The sequence below is a fragment of the Wasmannia auropunctata genome, unplaced genomic scaffold, assembly GCF_000956235.1.
Source record: "Wasmannia auropunctata unplaced genomic scaffold, wasmannia.A_1.0 LD335634.1, whole genome shotgun sequence".
Classification (NCBI taxonomy): Eukaryota; Metazoa; Arthropoda; class Insecta; order Hymenoptera; family Formicidae; genus Wasmannia; species Wasmannia auropunctata.
In genome coordinates, this window is record NW_012027256.1 from 595,594 (window position 1) to 619,298 (window position 23,705).

At 48.1% G+C, this 23,705-nt stretch overlaps 1 protein-coding gene across 12 annotated transcripts in view; it reads right to left on the bottom strand.

Annotated features, from left to right (window-relative positions):
- The window catches only part of LOC105456545 (CUGBP Elav-like family member 4), a 560,009-nt gene that overhangs the window by 225,737 nt on the left and 310,567 nt on the right, over positions 1-23,705 (bottom strand). The window contains exon 1 of one of the 12 annotated variants that reach the window (XM_011700668.1): positions 19,165-19,842. The exons of 10 other annotated variants lie outside the window; for them this stretch is intronic. The gene's annotated coding sequence lies outside the window, so the exon portion shown is untranslated. Of the gene's footprint in view, positions 1-15,730; positions 15,749-19,164; positions 19,843-23,705 lie in introns of those variants that run through there. One more of the 12 variants, XM_011700667.1, reaches the window with a different exon arrangement.

A 23,705-nucleotide genomic window follows, 5' to 3' on the forward strand; every position in this document is an offset into this window, starting at 1 on the left:
CAACGATTCGGTGGAATGCATATAAGTATCTGACAGGTTGCATGCAATATCGATTACTAGTTAAGTAGTTACGGTCGAACAGAAACAGCCATTTCTGCGGCACAAGTTTATGAGTTATAAGTTTCAAATCACAGCAATTCTCACGCAAATCGTAATCGTTCTGTCAATTATCGTTATTATGCATTAATATACCCTATGCGATTTCGCTATGAAAAATAAAACTTGAACACTAATATAAAATTAACTTATAGTTATCATCCTCGTATCGATACTAGGGAAATTTACTCGACAGCATTGACGTACCCTCGGAACTGCATACGCGATTAGTTCAGCTGAACCAACACGACCGGACGCTTTGAGTCGAAGAACCGCTTTATAAGGAACGTTAAAAGGAGGAGCCGTGGTCGAGTGTGCTCTCGGATAGCCTTAAAGGGGCCAACTGTTGCGATAGCCGTGCAAAAAGTCGACTGCGCGGGCGTGCCGCTGGCTTTCGAAGTCTCGGCTACTACCCAGCCCAGGCCGCCGCGTCGCTCCCTTGCCCGAGCAGATGCGCGGGGAGATGCTTAAACTTTGTCGACAACCTAGAATACCTTCGCCATCCATCTGAGCATACGTCTTGCATAATTTATACGCGCAGCCGGCGATGCACGGCCTCCGTGGAAGAGCGTATACGCGGGAAGAGTGTACCTACATATACCACGGCGCGATACTTCACGTGCGAAGCACGCATCCCTCCGCCGCGCCACTTTAATACGTAATCATTTCGCATTCGCGTTACGGAAAACTCTCATTGCGTATGAATAAAAATACGCGACTATACGCGCAGACTCTCGCGAAACTCTCCTCGAATGCGATGATGTTGATTCAACTGATAAACTGCAAACGCGGAAGACGCGGTATTGTACGCGCGGAAATTTATTTCCGAATACACGAAAAGCTCTCTTTCTCTTTCTCTCTCTCTCTCTCTCTTTCTCCTACAAATAAATTCAGTTGTAACGCATTTAGTGGGTCGTTCCTTTGCAGAAATCGCGAGAGCTGCATCCCTCCCGGGGGCGGGGGAGGGGGGGAGAGAGGAGAAAGAACAGTCAAAGATGCGTTCAACGTGCGTGCGATCCAGGCAAACGCCATATTTTCTTTATTGGCCTTACGTCTAGCCGCCCATTTCAGACTCGTAAGAACCCGGAATATTCCTTATTCCGTCGGTAAATCCTGCTCTTTGCTCGGAACGAGTTTCCACCGCGCGCACTGGATATCATAGTCCCCCTACTTTCACAGACCCTGCACTTTCCTTCCCCTCCTTCCAATCCCCCGCGCTAACGGCAGCGCGCGGTCGCGTTTACGAGCGTGAAGGTGTAACGCCGGCTCGTTTTCTTTCTCCCAAGGCGCGAGATCGCGATTTTCGAGAGGCACGAGAGGCAACGGGGAAATACAGCGGGAAGACAGATTCGAGGAATTCTTTTTCTTGACACTCATGTAATTATGGTTATCTCGAAGAAACCATTTCGTTAAGAGTTACGGGGCGTGGATTTGTGTTACCGTGGGCTAACACACATACACACACAAAAGCCTTCACCCGCGTATCTTTTTCTCGTGGAAGCTACGATACCACTAGCCTTTATACTTATTCGACCGTGTGCTCGGGGTAGGTAATCTCCCTTCCCCGCCCCCTTGCCCTTAAAGTCGCTCCCTCGAGTTGGCCAACGCGCGTAGGGGGAAATCGCGATCACGTTTGGTGTTGCGGTCACGTTCGCGTATTTCGGAGTACGTGATGTTTGTGAGATGTCCACGATCATTAAGCTTCCAGCTGCGCGCGATCAGCAAGCGTCCGGGGTCCGGAAATTTCATTACACGCGCGGAAATACCAAATTTATCGGGCATCGAATATCGCGCGTGAGATTTTCCTGCCGGGGATAACAAAAAGCGATTTTTCGACTGAGAAAAAAAGAAGGGGGGAGGCGGAGGGTAGTCATTTATCTCTGAGATCGTATCGGAGAATGGGTGGACTTCGACATTATCGAGGCTCCCTTTAATCCCATTAGGATTTACGAGTTTTACGGGATCTCATTATGGATGCAACTAATTGCCAGTGGGATAAAGTCTTCTTTCATGGGTCGTATAACTGATTCGAGAGGCCACGGGAGAGACGCGCGACGGGGAAAGGGTTCGTCGAACCTCAGAATCCTCATTGCTCCGTCCCAGCCTACGGGCGCAAATGCGACGTAACACCCGCAGCTTTTTGTCCTTCTTCATTCCTTAAGTAATTGTTACACGCTCCGTTGATAAGGGGAAAAGGAAAACGATGAGTATACTTAGGAAGAGGTGGAACATGCCACGTGACAATCCATCTAAATTCCCAAATGTAAAATCCAGACGCGTGATTTTAGCAGGAACGCACAAAAAACAGCTACGATACCAAAATATCATTGATGAAACCTTTGAGGTACAAACGGAATAACGAGTGGTACAATTGGGTACAAATGAAGTACAAACGCGCGACATTAATAATTTTTAATTTTTACAAAGATGGGCGCTAGGTTCACATCGGTCTCGAGCGGCCCTGTATTTTCGCGTAGGTGCCTCGTTTGTGAAATTTGCGTACGTGTGTGCCCTAGACATTCAACGTAGTTACAGCGCGTTACGTGTACACGTGCGCACCCGCAAAGATCTTATTCTGCAGAATAGTACCAGATACATCACACGTAGAAACGAGAGAGAGAGAGAGAGAGAGAGAACCCCTTGTTGTCGCGCGTTTCACCCCCTTGTCTATGTTCCTCTTTCGCCCCTCGTCTTCTCTGTCTTTGTTCGTCGTCGAGGGAATGACGATGCGACACCGTTCCGACTGCGACTGTCCTGTCATCCCTCCCCTGTAATACATCCCTTCGCTTCTCGTCGTCGTCGTCGTCGCCGTCGCCGTCGTCGTTGGCGTCGTCGTCGTTGGCGTCGTCGTCCGTCGTCGTCGTCGTCGTCATTCCCCCGCTGCGCCCGCCGCTCGTCTCTGAAATAGCAGGCTACACAACTATCATATTCCCCCTTATTTTTTGCGGCGCTGTCATGCGGCGCCATATATTTTGACGTCCATATTCCCTTTTCCCCCAGTGCGCGATGCCTACATGCGATGAAATATACCGTATGTGTCAACGTTGCAGGTGCAACGCGTCCGAGCATCATTCCCACAACTTATCGCCAGCACCTTTTTAAACGCATGCAACGCTCTCTCCTCGCGCGCGCGCTCTTCTCGAAAAATTTCACGCCGTAGACTTACGCCGTCATGTAATATGCACGCGCGTGTATTTTCAAACTTAGGAAGTGAGTTCAATCAAACGGAAGAGCAACGCCGTAATTCTGAAAGTTCCACGAAGAAATCCGGCACAATACCGATATTCTTATTGTTATACTCTCTCTTCTACCGATTTCTATAAGAAGCATGAAATATTTATCGCGCGAATTCTATTCCTTTGAAGAATCCTCCTTTCGCGGAGAAGTTTTCCAGCTTTCTGCCACATTTCATGTGACAAAAGATAATGATTGCGCTCTGTTTTTTTCTCTCCCCCTCCCCCCCGCGACGACTCGACCCGAGCGAGCGAGCCGAGAAGCTCCGTAAGTCCGTGATAGTAGAACGGATTGAAGGTGCGTTCCGCGGCCGGAACGGCGAAGAAAAAGGAAGAAGGGACAGAGATAGTTAGAGGGGTTGTTTGTCTCTGCTTCCGTCTACACGGCTTCGGCTACGCCATTGAATCAAGTCGAACGGAGCCGCGGGCTGTTGTGTAAACCCTGGGCCCTGATTGAAAAGCTCCGCACTCAAATATTGGATGATAAATCAGAGAAAGAGAGAGAGAGAGAGCTCGGAGTTCCGGGTATCCTGGATTGTATGCCTTTCGCGAATGCTCATATCAGGCGTATCCGTCCGTGATTAGCGTACAAATACCTCGAATAGTCGGAAAGCAATGATCAGGATGTTCCGAAGCTAATTGCGCGGCAAATAGTACACCCGCCTATGTTTGCGGGCGATGGTTCTGCACGAGCCTCCACGGCGCGCCGCCGCGCTTCGCTGAATTATTCATAAGCATCATCTCGCGCCTCGCATCGTTACGTTTCTACGGCCTCGACTTACGTCATTACGCATCGGATGAGACGAATCGGGTTTACCGTAGCGAATCCGTGGCCCCGCGTATCATTCTACGATTCTCGAGAGGAAAGAAGGAGCGAGAATCCGCTAAAGAATGAGCTTTCGGCTAGCGCGCGTTCGCGCGAGTCAAGTTAGTATATATATATATATATATATTGGAACATATCGAATGTAAATCGACAGGCAACGGCATTGACGTGCTACGTGCCATCTTCATGTCTCACGCAATCGTTCGCTTTACACGACCTCCGATCTCCGTACACCCTTTTGCGTCCTCGCCACGTATTCTCTCCGCGCGCCACGTATTTTCTATTCGCTCTACCTACCCCGCCTTTTCACTATCTTCTGACTGCCTTCTCTATCTCTGGCTCGTCGTTTTTCTGCATACTGCTCGCGCATCCGAGAACATCTACGAGAGAAAGAGAGAGAGAAAGAGAGAGAGCGAACACTTCCCCTGAACACCTTCCCACTAATACCGACATTGCGACCAAAGTGGGCAGATGCGGGGCACGGAGGGGACAGAGGGTTGCGTGCTATAGTAGTCTCTCGTCTCCTATTTCCCAGCAATTCCATGTCGTTCACAAATTATCCCCTTCGCGCGCACGCCGTACGAAAGTGGCGGTGCTCGGTCGACATCGCCGTCAACGCCGCCCCTACGGAAAAGGGGTAACGGGCCCGAGAATGGCGACGGTGCCGGCTCATATTTAGCCATCGTATAAATCCGGCTCCGGCTTCAAGGAGAGGTTTAATTTTACACCAGGAGGCTCTGCAGAGGCCTTCCTGTGTCGGGGTAACATGCGAGAGAACACGCCACGAGGTCGCCGGCACACCGACCTAACGACCCATCTTCATATGCTCGTTCACTAATCCGAGAGAATTCCAATTTTAATCGAACAACGCGTTTCTCTCTCCGAATCATTATGAAAAATTGATATATATATATTTTTTGTTGTTGTTTGGACATGTACTCGTTATATAATTTATAATATTATAAATTTCCTCTTGTTATATCATTACCTACGAATATGCACAATTATTAGAGAGCTTGTATATATTTTGCAAGTATTATATTATACATATATAAAATCTATACTCTTTTAATTATTAACAGTTCCATTCCATCGTTTTATCTACGATCTGTCGTTAATAGTTCAAATCACATTAGGTAATATAATTGTAAATTTATATTTACTGTGATCATGTTCATAATACATGTTTATAATACTTACGAAATATATACAACAAGCTCTCTGAACGCAATAATTGTGCATATTCGTAGGCAATGATACAACAGGAGGAAATTTGTGATATTATAAATTATGTAACGAATACTGCATGTCGGAGCAAACAACGACAGTGTGTACACATACTAATTTCATCGTAGGCGGTAATACCCCGCTAGCAGCTCGAATGTCCTTCGAGGAATGCGAGCTCCGCCGGGAGAGATAATGAAATGAAATACGCTAAGAAATATTTAATAAATTTCCGGAGCTCGCGAGATGCTTCTCCGTAGCATCCTGATTCTTAGCAAATTTTCCTTCAGGTATTCCGCACGCAGATTAGAGCTCTGGTCCCCGCCCCTTTTTATCTCTACTGTTTATGATTTCAAGCTCTTCCGCTCCGTTTAAAACACACGTACTTCCGCAGCGCTGGTGCTTTTCGCTTGATTCAACGAATACGCCCTTGGATCGTAACGTTTTTACAATCCAATCGATAATCGCGACATTTTGATTGGTACGCTGCTACGTATTCGAGTTAGAAGCGTTCTGTTTTCGACACTCGTTACCGCTTGTTTTTCCTGATCGGGGAAGATTTTCCCGGAAACTGCGAGATTTCGCTCAGTCAGAAAGTGACCCCGAAGAAACACCGTCGGACAGTCGTTTGACAATAGTGTCGTATGGTACTCTTTACACGACCTGGAAAACGCGGCCAAATGCATACACATGCAGAACGAGCCGTGTGATACCCGCGCGCTTTTACAACGCCGAAAAACTTTTGAATACGCGTATAATTCCACGCTCGAATCGCGCCGCGCTCACGGTACCGCGCCGTCAATCCACCCGCGGTTCCCGCCTGTAATCCCCGATCGTTTGACCGGGGCATCCGCTATTTTCGCCGGTAAAACGTACGCGCGACGGCGGCGGCTTTCGCGCGAAACGCGGTTTTATAGTGGGCAAAGCGTGGCGGCAAGGGGGAGAGAACAATTCTGCCGGGACTTTCGGGGCGAGTGCCCCGTGCGCAGTTTGAACCACGAAGGCCGTTCGAAGTGATAACCCCCCCTCCCTTCCCCGATTCTATGCACGATTTGTCAGGAATCGTTTTGGCATCTTGCTACTCTGCGAGATAAAGTTGGTGCAGTTAGTCGGTTAAAAAAAAATATCCGCCCATATAGACAATCGCGCATTGTGAGAGAACCAATTATGAAGCGACTAACCACGGCAAAGCGGTGCTCGCGAGAGACCGCTTCAGCCTGTCTCCCACGTTTCCTATTTCTTCTGCATCAGCACGCTGCACTCAATCCGAACGTAACGTCGCGTAAGCGCTTTTACGACCGTGTTCGAGTTACGATAGCGACCGTCACGCCGCGAGTCCTCGAGTTGAGTGCAGACAACGACGACGACGACGACGACCGCCTCGTTCGATTCCATCGTCGAATTTATCGTTGAAAAACAACGCTCCGCGTACCGGTCCGCTCTTTTCCCGATCTTCCCTTTTTGCTCTCCCGTCCCGGAAATAGATATTTCATCGGCATTCAAATTGACGGCAGGGCTACGTCAAAGCTAAGGCTACGTCGATTCTCTTGGCCTTTCCGCTTCACCGCGGCTATAACGTCAATCTTTGCGTGGCTTATCTTTGCCTTCTTTGGTCTTCGAGGACTTGATCGATTAATGCCATCACGGCGATATTGTAAATTGCGAAAGAATCGATATTTCGACGACGAACGCGCCGGCTAATCGGGCCACCGGCGTCTTCTATCTTTATCTTATTTCGCCTTGGCGCATTTTTTGCGTTTTAACGAGCTCTCCTTCTCAACAAGCACGTCGTGAAATCGTCTAAATAAGAATAATCTGGTATATAGGGCGCCCCGCGTACATAGAATGTTTTCTGTTTGCTCTAGAGCCCTCGTGTTCTCTTTTAACTAAGCTCCTTCTACTTTCCAAATGGCATTAATTAAAGAGCAATGAAAGTCGTCACGGTGACGTTTCAGTCTGGAGAACCTTTTGTGCCTATATCCAACGCTCGGGAATTAATTAGTACCTAGCAAAAACGTGGAGCCGCCGCTATCTATTGGGCCACTTAAAATACAATTGTCGGGAAGAGAAAGAGAATGTATCTAAGGACAATGTATCTCTTCCAAGATAGAGATTCATCTGTTGCAAGAAAGAGGGTTTTCCTCTTTCGCTCTATCTCCTCGCGAAGATTCCGAGATACGCGAGAGATAACACCGGGTCTTCGTCATCGAGAGAGAGTTCTCCCGCCGCTGAAGTTCCTTCTTACCGGTAATGTCGGAGGATACCCGCGTCGCGTGGTGGTCCTCACATACGAAAAGCTCGTACGGGCACGCACACGTGCGCGCACACATACAGGATAGAAATCTGCGCGCAACATTTCGTAGAACGCATACACTCGCGCGCGATCCTCGCACACGCGCGCCGCTCGACGTTGCAAACGGCTTCGCTACGTTGGGTTGCATTTGCATATGAAAACCAGGAAGTCTCGAGGCTTGCTCGCCTCTTACTTGCGAAGGCGAAGAACGGGGTGGGGGGGGGCGGGGGGTTAGGTCGTGTGCCGGGTACTGGGACCGGGTCGAACCCCCACCGGAGAGAGAGAAAGAGAGAGAGCAACGGAGGGTGCAGCCGCCACTACCGCGGCGACAGAAGCTGCCGCTGATGGTAGCGCGCAAAGATGTCTCTCTCTCTCTCTCTCTCTCTCTCTCTCTCTCTCTTGCTTTGGTCGTCTTAAATATTCAATGGCGTCACGTTCTCGACTCGGCATGCAGATTAGCAGCGGCGAATCACATGTTCCCGCGCCAGGCTTGATTTTGTATCCAGACTCGCGTTTCTCCACTTCCCTCCCCTTCCCCGCGCTCCTCTTCCTCCTCCCCCGGCTTTCCTCATCACACTTTCTCTGTCGCGCGCTTTCCATCCAGTCCCCCCCCCCCATCGCCTTCCTTCTTGTGTCTCTCGATGGTTCTAGTTTCCACTTAAATGTTCATCAGTGTTTCTCCAGCGTAACTTTCTGATCTCTCCGGATACGAGGGGCGGCAGGAATTTCTCACTGCTAAACTCGAAGAAGCCTCTATCGCGACTACGACGCCCTTATGTCGAGTATAATAAGGAGAATAATGCACTTGAAGCTATGCTTTGTTTCAATAAGAAACGCCTAATCTTTTATGTGAACGGAATATCTTAAAGTTTTACTTTTTATTCTTTAATAAGTCAAAAAGATATCATTTTCACAGACAGACACATTATCATTAAATAAATAAATTATTACATTTTCAAGACAAATTTGATTTCAGATTGTTCAAAAAATTCATTGAAACGAAGTCTGAAGTTGAAAAAAATTAATTAAAAATTTTTTTCTTATACATTTTGATACGTGCACGCGTAGAGAGCATGTTTTGCGTAATATACGATAGCGGAAACGGAATAATTGCGCATCTTTAAAGTTTGTATGTTGCGCAGTGCTAAGTAACCTCTCGCGTCATAATGCAATCCGGAAAGCTTTGTGCAAATGGTTGCCGCGTAGGGTAGGTAGGTAAAGCACGAGAGACCGCTGACAGACGAGCGGAGGGAAACACGTAGAAGAAAGGAAAAAGCGGAAAGGCGAAGTTACTTTATGTTTCTTAAGTTTCCTTTTAGCCACGGCAGACCCAAGTTGACTGTTCGGCCCCGTAAGGTTACTCCATATAAATGCAAAGGGATCCACGGTTCTTTCGTGTTGTTAACGTAGCTTCTACCGTCCCCCCTCCTTTCTCCCCCTCTTGCCACTTTCCCTTCCGCCCCCCTCTTACTCCCACGCCGTTCTCGTCATGCTGCGTTAGGAGAACGGATGCCAAGCGAGTCGAAGGCAGAAGCCCATTAAAATCCGCAAAAGCGACCGATTTGAAGCGAAACTGAAAAAAAATTTAATGTTTCTTTGTACCAAATTGCTGTGAAAGGGAACGAGCAAAGTTCTTAACTCTCCAAGTTTTATACTCACTTTCATTCCATCCGCCTTTATTAAAACAAAGATCGCGACTAACTTTCTACCGACGACATATTTGCGGGATTGCGAAACAAGAGGCAAGAGACGAGAGAAACGAGGAGATAGAGAGAGAGAGAGGGGCGGGAGGGGGAACGTCAAACGTTTTAATACAACTATCTTATATGAGTACATGGATATCGTGCTGTTAAATATAGTCTTCCTTTTGTTTTTGTTTTATGCACATTTTAGTTGAAAATCTCTCCGTGTTCTCGATATTAGGCTATAAATTCGTTAACGCGAAATCATTAAAGCTCCAGAAGTATATTTCTTTCAATTACGCAACATTTTGCTCCTAATCCTATCTCAAAGAACTAAATTCCGATTTCGCCTTCGCAATCGTCTCCCGGCTTACTCTCTATCTTCCGTTATTCTTTCGTACGTTGTCTTGCGCGGCGCTCCCGGCAAACTGTTGTTTTTCGCTTTTCGCGCCACGGATCTTTAGTTTTAATTACCGCGGAGGCCTGACGTTTATTGCTGCTTCTTGTGGCGTTTGCCGAGCACGAGGGATGAGTTTCGGGGCGAGTTTCGCCGTTAGGAGGCTGCATAAACCTTAGGGCTGCTCGAAATTGTTCGGAGATGAATTCCCAAAAGTAGACAGGTTTCCGAAACAAACTTCCGTCGAGGAACAGCGTAAGAATTCGCGAGAGATGAATTATCCTATAAAATTATAACGCTCAAGAATATTTCGGGGGGCACTTCATTAATCAATTAAATCAAACTAATTAAATACAACCCTAATTGTCCCTTAATCCCCGCGTGCCAAGTACAAGATAGAACTGTTGACAGATCCGGTTTCGATTTTCGCATGCGAAAAGCTGCTGATCATTATTTTTCGTGTTTCTGTCAGCCTCTTAACGGCTGTATGAATAAATGATATGTAAGCGGTGTCGTATTTCCTCATTCAGTCTCTATTGTCGAGGTTGGTACTCGGCCAGAAGTACTCCGATACATCGCGCTCGCTGGAGCGCGCCACGGAGCTATAATTGGCTTGCCCTGCAATAAAGTCCCGTACCAGGAGCAGCTTGGGTATCTCACGGACGACCCGGGCGTGATATAGCGACGATAACCTCCGATACCCTCCCTACTTGCTCGGGGTCCTTCGCGTTAGGGTCCTTCTCACCCACTTACCGTGATTTACTTCCCGGACGCGCAAAACGTGAGACTGCTAACAGACGGTATTTCAGGGCGTATCGAGAGGTGGCGGCTTTTCTCCCCCCTTCTCCCCCTCCACCTCTATTTCTCGTTATTCCGCCGCGCGATCGGAAGGCGAGGAGACACCGCCAGATATCCGGTATCGTATTTTTCGACGCATATCATATCAGCCGATATTATTTCTCGCGTTCGCGTTATCATCAAAGTAACGCGCCGCTCTTTACGAGCTGCATAGTTTTTCGAGGGCCGCGGCGTGTAATACGCGGCCGGCGCGGCGCGCCGTATCTATCTTCGCCGTTAGGAGCATCCGTTTTAGCGGCAACTTTGGGTACCGCGTTTGTTGGGCTATACCACGTAGAAAGTAACGCGCGCGTATTTACACCGAAAGCGCGGCCGGGCTCGGCGCGAAGTAATAAAAATCCCGGAACAACAGATTACCCTTTCGTACCCGCAACAACTAATCACGGCTTAGCGCTCGTGTAAAAGCTCCTAGTTCCACGCCGCACCCTCGGCGCTCTTCTCGCACACACACCCTCGTCTCTCCCTCCCCCCCCTCTCTGTCTCTCTTTCTCTCTGCCTGTCTTCCCTTTTCTCCCCGCGCCCCGTCCGTCCGGACGCGCGCGCCTTACACCTTACGCGCTCCGGATGATGAATGAGGGATTATTTCCAACGCGCCCGCGCCCGCGGCGGAGAGGAGTTTGCGATAAATTTAAAGTTTCTTTAAAACAATAAGTTTGCGAGCGTGCGCGCACGCGGGCGGGCCCGTCGAGTCGATACGAGGAACCGTCATCTTTCATAATCGATTATTAACGAACGCGGGGTACCGCGCGCGCTGAAAGAAGGAAAGTTTTCTCCTCACGAGGAGGCCGGTTACTGTGTATACATAAATGAACATTGCGCCGCCGCCGCCCGGTGATGGACGAGCACCAGGTGCGGCCCGAGCCGTACTTAAGTCTCCGTTCGATTAATCGATTGCAGCCAGAAATAGATACCCGCGTAGAAGGCAAAGTGTAATGACAGTAAATGCGCCGCCGGCGCTTCTCTCTCTCTCTCTCTCTCTCTCGGCTTTGGCTTCACAGTTTCGTATTTCGCCCGCTTTCGCGCGTGCTTTCCGCTCGGCGCCTTCCACGTCAAACGCGCGTGTAATGCGATGCGATTTCCTCCGATGCCACGCGCGAAACGTCGCGTCTCGCCTGCGTTACCAAAGATTGCGCCCTCCCTTTTATCGAGTTTTCGCTATTTTCCCGGCGACGCGTCCGCGTTATCGCGTTCGCGCGTTTTTAAAAAGATCACGAAAGAAACACCGGTTAGAGAGGGGGGGGGGGGAGGAAGGGGAAGAATCGTAGCGGCTACGGTTTATTCGACGTTATTGAATTAAAATTCAAAGTGGGTTTTTTGAAGTGGGTCCAACCCAATAAACTCGGTGGATTTTATTGGGTTGGGCCCATCTTGTCAAACCCTGTCGCGGGTGCATGAACGGAAGCATGGGCGATCTAGGAACGGTAATTGGCACGAAAGAGTGCTTGCGCGCGCGCGCTAGCAGGGAGCGAATTTGATTTGCAAATTTGGATAAATTTCCCACACTTCTCTGCGCGCGGCGGAGTGTCCTTCCTTGTTTCCCGCCGGTGGACTTGGGCGACGATGTTACGTCGCAACGCGTCCTTCGTTGCGCGCACTCTCGCCCTGTAGGGACGTCCTGCGGATCCCGCGGAGACACACGGCCGAGAAAAGGCGCGTCGCCGCCGCGCCGCATGAATTTTAATTTCGCCCCGCCTCGTCGCCCGGCCGCGCGATGTACTCGGGACGACGTAACGAGCAGCTAAAGTTTTTCGAGGAAAAATTAAAAGTTTCGCCATCGCCGTTCGCCATCGCGTCGCCCGCGCCGTGCCGTCCGCCGCGACGACGACGGCGACGTTCCCCTTTCGTCGGTTGACAAGTCTTGTCGTCCCTCTGCGCGGGAACGCGGGCATCTCACCGTACCTTAATATCTCGTAAGGTAATTACGCCGAACAAAGTCACCAACAGGGAGTGATTTCCGAGTGGATATAGAAAGCTGATTCATTGCTCGGAACGCGGTCCAGCATTTTTGATACAATCGTCGTGTAATTTACTTATGTTATTTCGGAATCCATAAACTACGATTATTTCTAATTTAAGATTTGAGATATAAAATTTTTTATACCTGTGATGCTTCTATTTATTTTTTCATGCAGCTCATATGTATATTATGCAATAATCTAAACAAATTATGTAATAATTCTTAAAAAAAAAACATCAGGTTTAAAAATTAAAATACAAAATAACCTTCACTCAATTAATATAGTCACAATTTTAATGTTAGAAATACAAAATAAAAATATATTAATAATTAAAAGTAATATTATTTTATTCTTGGCTTCTAAAGTTTATAATTTAATTGTAACAAAAAATCTATTTACATTTTCTAATAGTACGCCAATAGTTTAACGATGAAAATCAATACTACCAAGTTTCATCTTTTTTTTTATCGAAAATAAATGAGAACGGCGGATGTTTGTCGGCGGAGCACGCGTGTCTCCGTTCAGCGATGAAATTTTCAATTCGGCGACTTTACGCAAGAGCGTCAAGAGAAGCGGATGGTAAGAGGAGAGAGAGAGAGGGAGAGAGGGAGGAAGAAAAAGAGCACGCGACGTAAAAGACTTTTGATGTCGGACCCGCGCAATCTGGCCGCGTCTAGGAGGAGACGGAAGCGCGGTCGTTCGCGCGGGCGGAAGGAGGCAGACAGATTTGCAAGCCAGATTGAAATTTTGAAATTTAAATCTTGCCGGGACTTAAGCTTAAAAAGTCCGCGGCCTCCCGCGGGATGAGAGACGGGACGCGGCGGGGAAGGGGAGGGCGGATGTAGGTATTCGAGTTGCGCGCGGGCAAGGTCTTGCTAATTGTCGGATAATTTCGTCGGAGCCGGAGAAATTCAGAGATCAAACGGTTGCTTGGCACGGCGGGGTGCGCGTTGCACGTGCGAACTCGGATACCGGGAAACGTTTTGCTCCAAATTTATATGCATCACAATGTATGAATTCGTGCTCCTGGCTCGAGTGCGAAACGAACGGATTGATTAGACGCGGAAACATTTAATTCGTATTTAATTTGCGACGAATACACCTCGCCGCATTTATTGGTGAATTCTTTGCATGTCGTTTTGACGCCTGGAAAATAATGTAGGAGAAACGAATATTTTGTATGCGATTGACTGAATTAGCGTTTGACTCAACGAGCGAGGAATAATTAAAATATTGTGCATGGAAAATTTTATATCTTAGATATTTAATATTTTTTTCATACGATTTCCAATCCTTTCGATAGCGCGACGAGGACGTGTCTATTCGCGACAAATAAAGCTGCATTCGTCCCCCCTTTCCCCTCTCCCCCCTATGATCTTTTGCCGCTCTCATTGCTAATGTTAACAAACCGTGCTATTTTCTCCCCGTCCGCCATCATCCCCCCCGTCCGAAAGTTTCACAGCCACCGTCAGTGTATTCGTGCGGTGGTAAAGTAACTCGTTACTTCACTTTGTTCTTTGAATTGGATAGTTTTCCATTAGCAATCATAACAACGTCCTTTGGCCCGTGCCTTGAGACTGATGGAGACGGCAAAGAGGGTGGCAACCAGCGTAACGGGGGTGAGTTTGTTTATTCAAGCTTTCGCGTTACCCTCTGAGCTACTTGGCGGAGGAGGTTAGCCTTGTTTTCCGTCCACGTAGTTCGTGTTAATTTCCATTTTTATTACAAAGTGAATTGCATTTTCCGCCTCCTCCTTCGCCCCTACCCCACCCTGATTATTACCTCTTGTTACACAATGAAATGGTGACTACAAACTAGCGTAACTTTGATAACTTACGTATCGAGGGTACAGTTGGGGCGAGCGCGAGAGTGACACTTACCTGTAACAAAAGGACATACAGTTAATTTATTAAGTGACATTAATTGGGGCGACATTATAAAGAACTGCGAAGAACTTTCAGCGGTATGCTGAACAATTGCTGTATTATTTAAATAATAGCTATAGATATAGACTTAGTTTTATTGCTAATTATGCACCTGTTCGAAGTTATAGAAGAAATTTGCTACAATTTTCGTCTTGTACATGATGTAAGAAGGTTGTAATATACAAGATTTCTATTTTCCATAATCCGATATATATCGTGAAAATATGCTCAAACGGTAAATTTGTTGCTTTGAAATGTAATGACAACCATGTTTACTTTATATGTATTCAATACAATGTATACGTATTGGTTATAGCCATTGGTTATACCAATGGGCTTTATTTACAGGGGAATTAGATTTCAAAGACTTTTCCTGTTGCGCTATTCCGAACGAGAGGTGTATTTATTACCAAAGTAAGCGCCGTGGTATGTGTCATTTTCAACAAATAAAATTTTTCACGCAGATATCGCGCACAAAGTAACAGAAAGATGACACCGTTGGTCCGTGAAACTTTACTCACAGAGTTACCGTAATCCACGTAGAGAATGTACGCCGCGTTCATCATGCTATACGATCTGTTTGATTCTTTTCGCGATATCACACGATCCTTGACGCTAACGGTAGTATTCGTAAATAGTGAAAAAAAAATCATTTTTATTTTATCACCCATCACGTAAGATTTCCTCTACCGTGATATTATTTATCAAGATTCTCTCTCGAAATGCCGCGAAATGCGCCGATGCAATCCGGGTTTCTAGCGAAAATATTAGTCAATGATCGGTAAATTCATTAAATGCGGTTTAACCTAGTCGAGTGAGCTCCGTATAAGTTTTCAGGGAGCGTGTGACATTAGCTTCGGGAGGGAGGCGTACCGAAGAATGTGGAATGAGGTTAGAAAGTGGGGTACGTGAAGGAGAGACCGGAGACCAGAGACGCGCCGCGCGCGATATACGATATATATCTTTGGACGAGGCTACGTGACCGGAATCCCGAGGAGGTTAAAGTTGGATTTGTAACGTATTTTTCGCCGACGTGGAAATACCTATCGAGTTGGCGCGCCCGCGTGCAACGGCGTCCCGTAATTTCCGTCCTGGGGTCCTCTCGATTGACACGGGGGAAGGAAAGATTTACGTTCAAAGGACCTAGGCGGCGCGACGCACACACGCGCGCACGCACATACCCGCACACCCTTACGCACGTTACGAGGGTAGAGTTCGCGCCTATACCCGTCACATACCGTCGCCTCTGAAATTCTCGTAAACCGCGGACATCCTTCTCCCGCGACGCGACGGATCGAGGTCGTTTTTTTCAATTTCTCTAATGTGTCTTCGTCGTCCGCCAAGAGTCACGTACATCGACGCGTAATATGATCGTACTTGATTTATATTCATCTCGAAATTACGCGTCACACCTCCGCGCCTCTCTCTGTGTGCGTCGAGCGCGCGCGAGGCGAGCCAATGCAGCGGCGGCAGCCTTCGAATGCCACCGGTGAATTTTCGATTTCCTCAATTTCCTCGGTTTCCTCGACGGTCGCCGGCAGCCCTTTTTTGATCGCGCGCATAAAACTCCCCCGTCCGGGGCGTTTCATCTTTCCCGGCGTTTGTCCCTGGTGCGGTGTTATACCTTCGAAAGTTTATCCAGCGGTGCATTCTCCCAGCGGTGTTGCATTTGTCGAGATGCAACGCGATTCCGAGCAAGATAAATGAAGCTCGCCCTCTCCCCCTTCTGTCCCTGTTGTTTCTTCGAGACGGAGGGGAAAGGGGGCGCGCCATAAAATGCGCATTCGTTGAAATATGTTCGTTGGTGTTACGCGATTATTCGTTGTGTTTAAAACACATATGGTCGTAATACATGTATATATATTGCTAAAAAGTAGATATAAACATAATTTAAATTTATGCAATCGATGTTATTCTATAGTCATACTGTTTTTCATGAAATTACGTAGAATCCGGAAAATCTGGACAATAATGAAATTGTCCGTTTCTCGTCTTAGTATGTATTTTCATTTATTAATTTTTTAGTACGTTAAATAAATTTATGAGAGAAAGGTATACGACATATACGATCGGCAGCTTATCGAAACGTATTCCCAGCTGACGGGAAGGTTTATAAGTTTTGATGAACACTAAAATCCTCAAGATCCTTATCCGCGAGACGCCTCGGAGCGCGAAAAGAACCATAGGCCGTAAAGAGGAACCGTGAAATATCAATGCGTGGATAGTAGCGCGGTAACGCTTTCGCGAACGATACGACCGCGGAGAACAATCGAGCGTGAACAACGATATTAGCAATAAAGGCGTAAACACGATCGCGAGGGAGGGGGGAGAGGGGCGATCTTCCTCTCTCCGCGGTGTTTATGAACGCCGCGGTATCGAAGACTCCGAGTTCGATAATAAAAAGGAATCTCGTATAACCCGCCGCGGAAAGCGGCGGATACGATTCGCGATTCTATAGCGCGACTCTATCGCGGATTCTAAGAGCGCATAAATTGAATCAATTCTACTTTTTTAGGTGCAGGTTGCTTCTTGCCTCGGAACCGCCTCCGCGAACACGGTCGCGCTCTAAAAAGAATATACCGTGTCGATCGCGTATATCGCAAGGAACACGTTGTCATCCTCTTTCCAATTAAAGCTCCATTCGATTAGTATGCACGCACATACCGGATATACATCGAGTATCAGGGCGTAATAGCGTTGCGAGCTCTCTCTCCGGTAAGCAACATCTATAAGGGCACAAACATAACGGAGTATAATTCAGCCCGGTTCTAGTATCTATAGCGTCTGCTCCATTCTCCGGCATTGCGTCGTACAAGCCCCCTGTATCCCATCGCAACGCACTACCGTCGTAATGCATTATATCTGATTAGCTTTGTATAAGCTACTACGCTATCAGAGATGCACCGTCCGTATCTCCGTGCGTTTCGATAACAAATATATACGAAATAAACTTCTATCAAGCGTGCTTTATCGTGCTTATCACGTTGTCAACGTTTCGGTTTATTTAGTATGCGTCTAAAAATTGCAGAGTTTGACAAGATGGGTCCAACCCAATAAAACTCACCGGGTTTATTATTTTTATATAGATATCTTTAACATAGAATGTTTTTTTTGTACTTGTGGATAACTGCGCAAGTGTTGAGTATAATTTTGAAAATATATTGAGAAGGAATTATATTTTAAAGGGGAGAGATAAAACGGGGAGATAATTAAAATTAGCAGTAGAGATGTAAAGTGATTTTAGATCATTTTCTCACAATATAGGTAAATTTTATAATTCGTAATATTCGTAATATCTCCCAATTTATAACACCTTCTAAAATAGTGCGCTTCCAAAATGTGTTAATCCGTCAAGGAAGAAATGGTTTTATACTAGAAACTATGGCACTCGTATTCGAGAAACTTAATAGGTACGTGAATATGCACGAGAGGGATTCTGGTACCCATGAAATTCGTTATTAATATATTCAAAACAGATATTGAACAAACGAATTCTACGGAATTCTATGCAAATGTATTCCAGACGGCGACTTGTAAATTTTTCATTCGCAGAAGAACCGCGATAGATGACCTAGATATTCGCATTGCCTACTTTTTGCCTCTATTTTGACCTCGTTTATCCATTCGAAGTTCTGGTCTTCATTAAGCAGCTTCAATAAAACGTTTTGACGTCTTGACCGATTTCGCATCTCTCATGCGAAATTAAAATATGTTATTATGTACATATACGTACATGATACGTTAATGTGTCTAACTTGGTACACACATTAGAAAATTGTGCTACTTTTGCGTAGAATACGACGAGCGTATGTCAATAGCTCGCTTATAGTTGGAGAAACAGCATATTCCGCGAATTGCGAGTGAGTACAAGGTCCTACTTCTACCAACATTCTAATAAATAAATAGAAAGTTTTAAATGGAAGTTTTTCGATAAACATCTTGTTTGCGAAAGTAAACTTTGCAAAGCGAGAGAGAGAGAGAGAGAGAGAGAGAGAGAGAGAGAGAGAGCCGAGGAAGAAATTCGAGAAGGTAAACGTAACCGCGCGTGGTCCCGGTTTCTCTAAACTCTCTCTATTACTACTGGTATCGCGTTTCCCGAAGTGATCGCGACTTGGCGCGTCCACGTGCCCCCTTTATTTTCACTGGCCGGCCAGAGTCGGTCAATTAGCGTAATGAACGCTACGCCTGCCACGAAGTTCCGAAGTTTCGCGTAACCTTCGCGAAACGTGTCGCAGGGGAAGTATCCTCACGCGAATCTTTACCACCTCCCTCCCCGTAAAGTATCGTATTCATCTGTTAACGTTAACCGGTGACGCGATATCATCCGTTTAGGCAGTCGCGCAGTAATGTATCCTTAAGCTCGCGATTACCGGCTTCGGGAGTCTCGTTCACGGCGGCGGCAACAGGTTACCAGCACGCGCCACTCGCCGACTTGTCGAGTTGAGTCGACCGCGGCCGCATCTCTCGCGCCCTGTGTACGTATGCTGCGCGCTCGATCGTCGCGTGTCCCTCTTTCTCACCCCCCTTTCCTCTTCTCTCTCTCTCTCACTCTTTTACACTGTCACCCCTGACCAGGCGCAACCTCATCGTAGAATCCCTCACGACTCCTCGCACTATCGCATTGTCGCGTCTCGCGATACTTGATAATATGGAGATGTTACTTTGATCTGACCTATGATCCATAGACCGTTCTCCGAATAGAGCGTGGCGCCAAAAGCCCGGCTGCGTTGCTGCGGAACCAGCGTCTCAACGTGATGCTGCGTCGTCACCCCGGTAGTCGTCCCGCGCCGCACCCCCTGCTGTCACAGGCACGTGTGCCGGCGACCACTTAGGCTGCTTCCCTAAGTGTTGCCGATGAGCGCCCGCGCACTTGCGCGTGCCGTACGCGTACGCGCGTGGCCGCGTATATCGTCCGCCCGCCGCTGCACGTCCGTTCGGGGGGAGGGTCTTGTTTTCGGATCTTACGAGATGATAATGGACAAACGGCGCGACAAATCGCGCTCGCCGGGTCGCGCGATTTTTCTTTCCGCCTGCGGAACTTTTCTAGCCCCCCTCCCGCCCCTTGACACTTCGTCGATTCTCCCTTTCTCTCTCTCTCTCTCTGTCTCTGTCTCTGTGGTATCCGGCACGGTATTGTCGGTCACCGTGACCGGAGAGATGTCCGATGATTAACTAGGTAGAACCCTTGGGGGTCGCACGCATTCGAAGCCGCGCGAAGATTGCGCCTCGCCGATGAATTACGGTACGAGGGACGCGCGATATATAAGTAAGGCTTCTCACGCTCGCAAGCTTTTGAAACGCGATGCAGAGAAACACACGCTGCGCGCGGCGTGGCGTGGCGGCGAGTCGGATGGCTGACTGGCGGAGAGCCGACAACTCTCGGTCGGTCTCGGCTCTCGGTCGTGGCCGTGGGGATCGCTGCTAGCTGGTTACGCGCGCGGGAGGGTGCTCGGCGGAGGGTAAGGGGTTCTAGGGGGGTGTTGGTGGCTGGAAACCCAGTGGTAGGGTAGTGGTGGCGATGGTGAACGGGCGGGGGAAACGAGGGGGGAGGGGGTGCTCCGTTCGAGAGAGGGGAAAGACGAGACTCCACGAGGGAGAGATGGAGATGGCGAAACGAGGAGGAAAGAGACAACACTGGCTGGATGAGAGAAGGGAAGAAATCGCGAGGGTGGTTACCGCGTGGGGTTGCGGGAGAGAATTCGCCTCGTGGCGGAGATACGCGCGAGAAGGAGACAGCCACGACCGAGGTGATTCGAAGGGGGTTGCCCACCCGACGTGTAGCGAAGTAGCAACAGGCGGCAGCCGTTCTCTCTCTTCTTCGCCTAGTGCCGGCGAGAGCTGTGCACCACGTTCCTCGTCGGCGGCTGGCGCCGTTGCCGTCGACGCTCTGACGTCACGGCGTCGTGACGTAGGCGTGGTCACGGATGCGCACTAACACCTCGCCTGTCACCGTTGTCATAGTGACTGCTTCGCCGATGCCCGCGTTTTGCTGCCGCCCTTGCGTCACCCCGCGCTCCGTGTTCACCCCACTATCCCCGTGCGCCGAGCAACCATCCACCCCCGTTCTCGCAACCCCTCTTGCTCTCGGTGCGCGTTCTCGTCCTCCCCGCGCGAGTGGCGCTCTTCGCCTACGTCCGATATACGCCGACGGCGTATACAGGCTGTGAGAGTGAGAGAGCGAGCGAGCGAGCGAGCGAGCGAGAACGAGCAAGAACGAGCAAAACAGAGAGGATCGCGAAGGGTGGAAAGGAGTGCGCGCGCGCGCGCGAGAGAGAGAGAGAGAGAGAGAGAGAGAGACGGCGCGGGGGGTAAAAGGTAGAGGGAAAGTGAGCGCGCGAGCGTGTACGCGCGCGTGTTGGTGTGTATACGTGCGTTGTCACGGTAACCGTGCCTCAAAACAAGCCTGCGCGTTTTTCAATTCGAATGCACTCCCTGGGAAGAGATGAGGTTATAATGAAGTCCCTGCCTCCCCCTCCTGTTCACTCCTTCTCCCCCCCCTGCTCGCCCGTTCGCCTACTCGCCCGCTACTTGCCTCGTCGTTGCGTAATACACGCCGTCGTCGTGTCTCACCGTGCCCCCCTTCCCCTCCTCTCCTCCGTCAACCCCCGTCAACCAGTATCCATCACTCGAAGGGAAGACGAAGAGAACGAAAGTACGGATGAAAATATTGTTATATACATCCCTTATTGATAACGCAAATTCTCTCTTGGCGATTACAATGGAGATTACTTGACGACTACTTTGATCTCTTCGATAAACGACGGATGGGATTCCGATCCCATCATTCACTGTTTACGCCTTCCCGAAAGGGGATCAACAGCTGATTAAAATTGCACAATTCTACTCGCGATCAATTTCGCATTCCTGGAGAAATCAAACCCGAAATAAGCTGCACGGTCGGTCGTGGTAGTTATCGCTGTATCGCCGTATTGATTGCGGCAATTTTGTACGGTACGATGGTTATTATGTGTTGGGAAACGCAGCACATCACGGCTCACGCATTATGAACATCGACACGATCAAGTTCCGAGTAAAGCGTCTGTCCTATGGCTTGATCCGAACTCAACCATTAGGCATGCCGCGGCGTTATATGTATCTGGGACTAATGAGATTTCCATGTACGGTGGATGAATTGCTTTGGATGCATTCGCATACAGGATGGACCATTTCTGTATATCGATAACACACGGCTCTTCTCCGCCCACGTGAGGACTCTGAGAGAGACTGGGGAGGACATACCTTATTAATGGACTTATCGTCCTGGCAACTGCGACGCGTTGTAAAGTTACGCATATGCTAATTATTGCAAGTGGATAACTTTAAGCCGAGGAGAGAAATTGCGCTTGTAATATTTCGTCGTAAAACGTTTAAGCTCTCTCTCTCTCTCTCTCCCTCTCTCTGTGTATACGGTAGAAATACTAACGGACAGCGCGCAACCCTGCGTGACAAATCAATCTTCGTATCAATCGCACTGTATATCAGGCGGTCGAGAAAAAAAGAAAAAAAAAAGAACGACAGAGATTTGATCGCTCTGGGAATGTAAGTAGAAAAAGCTCCCATGACTGTTTTGTATAGATCGCAATCATCGATGGAATGATAGGCCGCTCGGTAGTCTCTCGGAGTAAAGCCACACTCCCCTTCTTTCCAGTACACTGCACACTGATCCATTTCAGACAAACCGCCGCTGGACAATTTGCCTTGATATAATGGTTCTTGCTTACCTACTCTTGCATCCGCGTGCTCCAAATCGTATCAACTTAATTCATATTCACGGAACGAACTTGAGAGCGGAAAGTCGGGAATCGAGGGGGGCGAGGGAGGGGTGGAGGGAGATGGAAACGCGCGCGGCAGGAGCGCGCGGAAGGGTGTACCGGTCGAGATGGCTGGATTGGGGCGGGCGCGGCGAAGGGAGAGAGCGAAAGGACGAGAGAAGGCGAGTGGCTGATGGGCGAGAGCGAACGTTTGCCCGAGCGAGCTGGATTTTAGCCCCGCTTCCGTCTCATTACTCGCTACACTCTGATTGAATTACCTACAATCAACATCAAACATTTTTAAACTCAATTTCATGTACGCGCAATCGTGTATTTTCCCGCTTTTTCTGCGTTATGAAACCGCTTTGAGAAGTACGAGAGAGGGCTCTATTCCGCGAAGAGTCCGCGAGACGGCTCTGTTCCGTATTCGTATTACGTGCAGATGTGTACGACCGAGCACGCCGGCAATCGTTACATCGTAATTGCTATCTCTCTTTCTCTCTCTTTCGCTCTCTTTTTTTTCTTCCTCTTTTTTTCCTTGCGTCTCAGACAGATTAGAATAGACATTCTTTGTAAAAGAATTTCTCGGACATCATATCGCGGATTTAACTGGTTTAATTCATTAACCGAACATTTTTTTATAGTCATTTCTTAGAAACAATTCAAATTTTAATTTTTTTTTTTTCATGAAGAGCGTTCTAAAAATGTATTGCGAAACTATAATTTGACAATATATGCTCTTTTTCTGACCGATTACACGCAACCGGATAAATCGAATCGCTCGAATTCCGGTTGACAATGCAGTGAAGTGGAACGAGTCAAACGTAGCCAGACATTCGCTTTACGATGAGCCGGCGCACAAGCCGCATCTTAGAGTCCTTAATTTAATAGACATTTTTACTGCGAGCTTGCTCGACTAATGTTACAATTATGCAACTAATTAGGGTTCCTTTGTAACGTAATTTGTGGACGCGCGAGCCCGACGAGGTATGTCCCGCCTATCGTCCCTCAGAGAGAAGGAGGTCACGTGGCATAAACATAATTAGGTCGAGGGTAAGAGAGACAGGGGGGCGCTCCGAAGGGCAGTGGGCGAAGGGAGGGCTTTGGGAGCATACCGAGGAATACTCATCTCTGTTGCCATGGGATCCTATTAACGCAGGAAATACTCACTCGACCGAGCGGCGCGCGCGCGAGTGGGATGTATTCTAATACTTTCGAGATATAATTTCACCAGCGTAAAATGCGAGAGGATCAAAAGCGACTTCAAAAGAAGCAATTAAATGTTTAATTTATACATGCGCCAGGCCGCGGTATAACGCACAGTAACATTTATTACATAATAATTTTTTACATATTTTTTTCCTCGTCGCTTAATATTTTCAATCAAATTACTTGTATCTCTCCCTCGATTGATTCCGTTCCATGCTTGTAGTAACATCGATTGTAGTAATATTGATTTAAT